Below are 6,979 nucleotides of genomic sequence, written 5' to 3'. Positions count from 1 at the left end.
ACTAGAGTGATAACTGTGTTACTAGAGTGGTGGCACAGAGGATAGGAAGCTGGTTTCAGAGTCAGGAAAGTCTGGGTTCAAATGCTACCTTTGACACATAAGTACAGTAAGTACTCACTTGATTGACTCATCACTTAATCACTCAGTGCCCCAAACAGCTTTTTAAAAATTAAATTGTATAATTTATAAATATATTTTATAAATTTGTAAATATGTAAATTTAAAAATAGAAATAGTAATATAAAATTTACCATTCTAGTCTCATTTTACAATATTTCCTTTCTTGGATCTTATGCTCAACTGAACTGTACTATTCATCTCCCTCTTCACCCTGAACTCCCATCTCATCCTCCTGCCTCTTTTTGCTTCTATGCATTCATACAGGCTCTTTCCCATGCTTGTAACATACTCTTTCCACATGATCACTTAGATTGAACTAATTATCTGAATTAATTAATTCTTTAAGGACTCTCACATTTTCCTAGGTTATTTTATTTTGACTTCCTGTCTACATCACTCTCAGAGAGATGAACAATCAGATAGAAAGATAAGGGTAGGTAGGTAGATAAAACATTTGAAAATGATTACTATGTACCAGGGGCCATGTTAGGGGCTGAGGATAAAATTACAAATGCATAAGACTTCTCCCACCCTCAGGGAGCTTACATTCTACCAAGGGAAGAAACTCATGATGAGAAACTAGAAACAAGAAGTGAGAGTGGAAATGATTTGAAATTGTGTGGAGAACTGGTTCCAGATAAGAATAGGTAGCAGCTCACTCACCAGAGCCCAAGGTCTCATAGAACCAAGATTCAGGTGGAGGGGAGATGAAAATATTGTCTGAAACATATATGGCATGATGTGAAGATGTTCAGGAAGTGATTTTGGAATGTTGGTTCTAGGCAAAAAAAAGGGGAAGATTCACCTATCAAAATCCCCATGTCCTACAAGTAGAATCCAAAGTTCTAGTTTCTCTGTGTCCCTTTGTGTCTCTCTGTGTCTCTGTGTCTCTGTGTCTCTGTGTCTCTGTGTCTCTGTGTCTCTGTCTCTCTCTGTCTCTCTGTCTCTCTGTCTCTCTCTCTCTCAAAGAGATAGAAGATGAAGATCATAAACTACATATGACATCAAAAGTAGTAATGCTCATTAATGAATACATCATGTCTTTTTTTCTTTTCCTTCCTCTATTCAATAGACTTTGAAACCAGCATTTATATCATGTTACATCTTTGTAAAGCCAGGGCCAAGCATAATTCCATGCTCCCCTTTCCTTCGGATGGAAGATATAGCTATTGAATTCCTCTGTTTAATTCCATTGAAAGCAGATTCAGGCATAAAACAACTAGTTGGTACAGTGTGTGGAGTGTTAGACTTGAAATCAGGAAGATTGGAGTTTGAATACTGACTCAGCTATTTATTTGCTATGTGACCCTGGGAAAATAAGTGACTTAACCTCTTTAAGTCTCGGTTTCCTCATCTTTATTTTCTTATTCTTATAGGATGCAGCTAGGTGGCACAGCGAATCTAGAGTGCTGCATGTGGAGTCAGGAAGACCTGAGTTCAAATCTGACGTCAGACACTCACTAACTTTGTGACCCTGATAAGGTAAGTTAATCTCTGTCTGTCTCCATTTTCTTACCTATAAAATAGTGGTATAAGATAAAAATATCACCTGCCTCACAGGGTTGTTGTGAACATCAAATAAGATATTTGTAAAATGCTTAGCACAGTGCCTGGAATGTGGTAGGGCATTATTAAATAATTATTCTATCCATCCATTTGTAAAATGGGGATGAAAATAGTACCTACACCTCACAAGGTTGTCATGGCGATCAAATGTGGTAACAGAGGATCCTCTGCAAATTTTAAAAGGTCATGTCAACACTAGGTCTTATTACATGCCTGCTATGTATGAGGCCCTTCTTAAGTATCTCCTGAGGGATTTGATTATGTGCTTGCTTGAGAAGTCTGAAGCTCAGATTAGCTGTCAAAGTCTGAGATCCCTGCTTGCTGCCATGTCTGTTTATAACCTTCAAGGCCCACTCCAGTGGTCTCTCTCTACCTGGAAACCTCTTATTCTCTGCCATCTCTGAAGTTAAAGTGCTCTCTCTCTTTGTCTTTCTGTCCTCTGAACCTCTGTAACATCTTGTTCAAACTTCTCTTATGGTACTTGTCATGTTCTACTTTAAATTATAGCTATTTTCATCCATGTCTTATCACCCCTATTAGACCGTGAGCTCCACTGGGACAGGAATCGTGTCTCATTCATCTCTATCTCCAGAACCAAGCATAGGACTTTTGAACACATTAAGTTAGCATATTAGTAAAAGCTTATTAATTTTTTTGGGGGGGAATAGAGGGATGAAGTGGAGTGGATCAAGGGTAACACTTATTCCCATTGTTAACCACACAAATTCACCAGCTGTCTTGTCAAAATTCTTGAGTCCATAGTATGATTAAACTACCATTGCCCTCTGTCTTCTTTTGTCTGCTATCTGTGATATTAAAGACTCCAAATACTTTCCTGTCTTATAGCATTAGATATAATTCTGCTGATTGGGAGGAGCTAGCCATAGATGGTAAAGGGAGATTTGACATAATGGTAAGAGTTCTGGACTTGCTGTAAGTAATCCTGAGTTCAAATCTTAGCTCTGATATTTATAATATATGTGACTGTGTGAAATTACTTTACCATTTTGGGCTTCAATTTATTCATTTGTAAAACAAAATGTTTGGATTCTGAGGTGACTCATAGATTTATATCTGTGATCTCTTAACCTCTTGGGTCTGGATGAACTCTTGTTGGGTATGTTACACAATATGTTGGGTTGTAGAGAGGATCCCTGTTCAGGCATTAGATGGAGTGGAATACTTATGAAATCCCTTTTGACTCTGATGTTCCATGATTCTGCAAATATACTGGCCCTATTGACAGAAGCATATAATGTCAACTGGCATGAACAGAGGCCTGGATTGGAAGTGGTAGTTAGAATTATAAGATTTGAAGTTTTAAGGGATCTTAGAATTTAGTATACAGAATGTCAGAGTTAGAAAGGACTCTAGAACATGGCATGTAGAATGTCAGAGTTAGAAATGTATTAGAACATGCAATTTAGGACTGACAAAGTTCAAATGACATTAGAATGTGGAATATGGAATGTCAGAGTTACTAGAATCCTTGGAACATGGAACATGAAATGTCAGATGGAAGTTATTTTAAACCCTGAGATAAAGAATATAGGCTTTGGAAAGGTGCACTAAAACATAAAACATCAGTTAGAAGTAACGTTAAAATATAGCATGTAAAATAGCAGACCTGGAAGGAACCATAGAATAGGGACTGTAGAATGTGAGCATCAGAATGGAGAAGACTGGACATAGAACATCACAATTGGAAGGGGTCTTATACCATGACCTGTAGAACGTTAGAGCTACAAAGGACCTTAAAATAGAAAGTCAAGATGTGAAAGCCATTTTAGAGTTTATTCAGTCCATACCTTTCTTTTATAGATGTAATTCTGTGTCCCAGAGAAGGAAAGTAAGTACTAATTAAGGTCATATAACTCATAAATTTCAGAATGAGGATTCAAACTTAGTTCTCAGATTTCAACTTGAAATTCAGAGTTCTTTTTGGCATCTTCCAGGAGGAAGAAGAGTGACTAATGCATAGCAGAGGTACAGCACAGGAGCAAAGTTGGCTAAGGCGCCACTAAGAAATTTAAGAGATTGTCTGGCCCTGCCCTTGCTGGAAAGAAGCAGGTGGACAAGCACTCCCTTGAAACACTCACCTTCACCTGTTTATAGTGGCTCCTGCTTCTGACAGCATCTCAATACCAAGTGCAGATGGATCCAATGACTACAATGATGATTTTATTCTTTAAGTTAGTGGCTGTTGATTTCTGAAGACACGTCCTAAGTTTCTTCAGCATGTCTCTAAATCTCTGCCTACTATCGACTGACTCCTACCCAGCAAAGGTGAGAATTGGACTAAGAACAGACAGTCTCATGCTAGGAAACCTTTCCTAGGGCAACAATCCTCTTCCACATGGAGAAATCCTGTGGCGGATGGCCTGCGTCCCCACACAGCTCGGTGATGTGGTGAAGAAGAAAGACACGGGAGGTGGGAGAAGATAGACCAACTCCATTTATTGATATGAGTGTCTGGGTGTTGTTGACCTGAAAACTTGGTTAAAGAAAAGGCAACAGGCTTAATGCATATGTTTTATGAATTAATTAATCAATTCCCTATTAAAGAAAATGGTAACATAATGCATTATGGAGCCAGAAAAATATTCTGGCTATCCAGTACAGAAATCTTCTGGCTTATATACATTTTATCATGAGAAAGGAACTCTCTTAGATAAACACATTGTAAATTTGGTAAGATCATTAACAAAGTAGTGTCAGTTGGGTTTTATGATCCCAAGCTGTGGGAATCTTCTTTCTGTAGTATGTCTCTGTGACGTAGGATAAGGAGAAAGTCACCACTCTGATGACAAATATCCTGTCTTAAACAGGCCTTTGAAGTTGTGGTATCTTAACAGAGTTGACCAAGCTGAAGTTACAACCCAGGTCTTATCACTGAGATGCCAGAAGAAGAGTCTGGTAAGGAAGTCCCATTTGCTTGCTTGACACCAAAAGGCATTCTCTAAGTTAAACAAAGGAGACTATTAGGTCCAGGTTCTTCTTAATTCAAACTTTGGCCCTTATTAAAGTCTAAAATTTATATTAAATATTGTCATTTCCTCCTTTTGGTCAAGGCAAGCTGAAGGCTTCGCCTGTAGACCAACAAAGATATGAAAAACTAAATCTTCATGTAGGTCTTGGGAAAGCTGTCTCTGTCGTCATCTTCTTCAGGCCCTTTCAAACTTAGAGGAGCAGGGGCAATGGAGGTGAGAGATGGATCCAAGAGTCTACATGGAAAACCTGACAGGGTCTCCCAGAAAACACAGGATTTGATAATTGACATGAAACAGTACAACATAGTTAACATGGCTAAAGGCACTTAGCAATAGTTCAGTTTCCCAGCCACACAGGGCTAGGTTCAAATAACACAATGAAGTTTTCCTCACAGTTCACAAGTTGCATTTTTACATTAAGTCAGGTATAGATTAAAACTTAGATGGCTCACAATAGACTAGTGTTGAAAAGGGAGATTTACATGTCATCAAGATAAACAAGAAAGCTTAAACATGAACCATACAAATCCGTGCTAACTAAACGATGACCAATGTTAACTCACATTAAGTTCCTGGTATCCCAGTAATCCATTCTTAATTTTCATTCAAACATCACTTTTGAATCCTAGATTTCTCATGTAGTTATCTGATACCTAGATATCTTTTCTTTGACAATAGGTTTTATTCTTGGGATAGTTCAAAAAGAGAATTCTGCTTTTCTGGTTCAGATCTAGAAGTTCCCAGATAGTTCTGACAATATAAATTAGCACAATCACTTAAAATTTGTTTTCCATTTTTGAAATTTCAGAAAATTTCAGTTTATCTTATTTGCTTTTTCTGTCTTACCTAAATCTTGTAGCTGGAATAAGAATCTTTCTTTGTGCAAAAATCCAAATTTGGGATCTTATTATCAAAAGCATGACAAATTTTAGAAGTCAATCATATACATCGGTATATAATTCTTAGAGGAATCAGTCTGATCCTGTTGTTTTTCCTCAAAATTTGCTACTCTAATTAGGCATTAATCACATTACATTTTTGTCTTATTACCTGATCTAATCATTTCCTAGATGTTATCTCTATATTATATTTATTTATTTGGCCAGGAGTATAGGTTAAAGTTGTAAGCTATTCATTCATTCATGCACCCCATTATAGTAACTCAGAGATGCTCCAATTTCCATTTATTATTTGGTAGACTTAGTTTTGTACTTACAGAACTTCTTAATTATAAAGATTTGCTATAAAAGAAAAAGAAGGATAATGCTAACAGAAGGAAAGGATTTCCTTAGTTCTGGTTGATTCCAGGAATAAGCTATTATCTGACATGTAATCGTGAGGTGAAAGCAGGGCTTAAGAATAATCAGGTGGGGAATTTCCTTTTTCAGAAAGGAAACAGCACATTTGGGAAATAGAGTTAGGAAGATCCTACCTAGGCTGTGTCCAAGGTCATCTTCAAAACCTTTTGAAGCATCCACCATTAGCCTGCAGCACATGTCAATTTGCTTTATGATAACTTAGACAACTATTTCTGTAATCAGAGCTTCAAACAATAGTAAATTGCAGTCCCAGTCTCATATAGCAAATAAATATTGTCTGGTATCCTTCAGATAAAATACTTCCTCACACTTGAAACCATCTGAAACTGACACAAAAGTATCTAGAACAACTATCTAGGAGCAAGAGGGGTTTAGATAACCCATATTTATTCCCAAACCTTATCTATCTTTCATAGCTTCAATCAGAACTTAATTTATTTTTCCAAATCCCTCAATCCTATTATCCAGATTATTCCATTTGCTTTTACATTTTAAGCATAAGACAAGATAGAGCATAAGTTGTTACTTTTTACTAGCATAACTGTACTGGCATCCTATTCCAGCATAAAGAAAGCAAAGAGGTTAATCACTAAACTTATAGTTTGATGGAATTATGTCTTTGTTTCACAAGTTGTTATTCTTTTCTAATTATACTCACTCTGGAAGAATGAGATACTTCAGGAATTAAATCTTTTACATATAATAAATTCAGACACAAATTTTAATTCTGACTTAGACCATAGAATGACTACAAATTCAGATCAAAACAGCTTAATTTAACGGTATATTATTTTTGAAATTTTAGTAGGCTTTCAAAGAATCACACATGATTTGTCAAAACATTTTTTCTACAAGTATTTCCCTTTCTTAAAAACAGTTTAAAATTTATTTTGATGTTCACTAAACTTTTATGAGGAAAACTCGTTGGAAACTTTTAAAATGCTTGATATCTCTTTTTTTCTTAAGCAAAAGTAAACCTTTAAA

General features: G+C 36.4%; 1 long non-coding RNA gene across 1 annotated transcript; it reads left to right on the top strand.

Annotated features, from left to right (window-relative positions):
- Positions 1-255: 255 nt before the first annotated feature.
- LOC140498199 (uncharacterized) lies at positions 256-5,536 on the top strand. Its single transcript, XR_011965021.1, has 3 exons — positions 256-1,602; positions 3,642-3,972; positions 4,515-5,536. It is a non-coding gene; the product is annotated as an uncharacterized lncRNA (long non-coding RNA).
- The last annotated feature ends 1,443 nt before the right edge of the window (positions 5,537-6,979 follow it).

Source organism: Notamacropus eugenii, chromosome 4, assembly GCF_028372415.1.
Source record: "Notamacropus eugenii isolate mMacEug1 chromosome 4, mMacEug1.pri_v2, whole genome shotgun sequence".
NCBI classification, from domain to species: domain Eukaryota; kingdom Metazoa; phylum Chordata; class Mammalia; order Diprotodontia; family Macropodidae; genus Notamacropus; species Notamacropus eugenii.
This window is presented reverse-complemented; position numbering and strand designations above follow the sequence as displayed.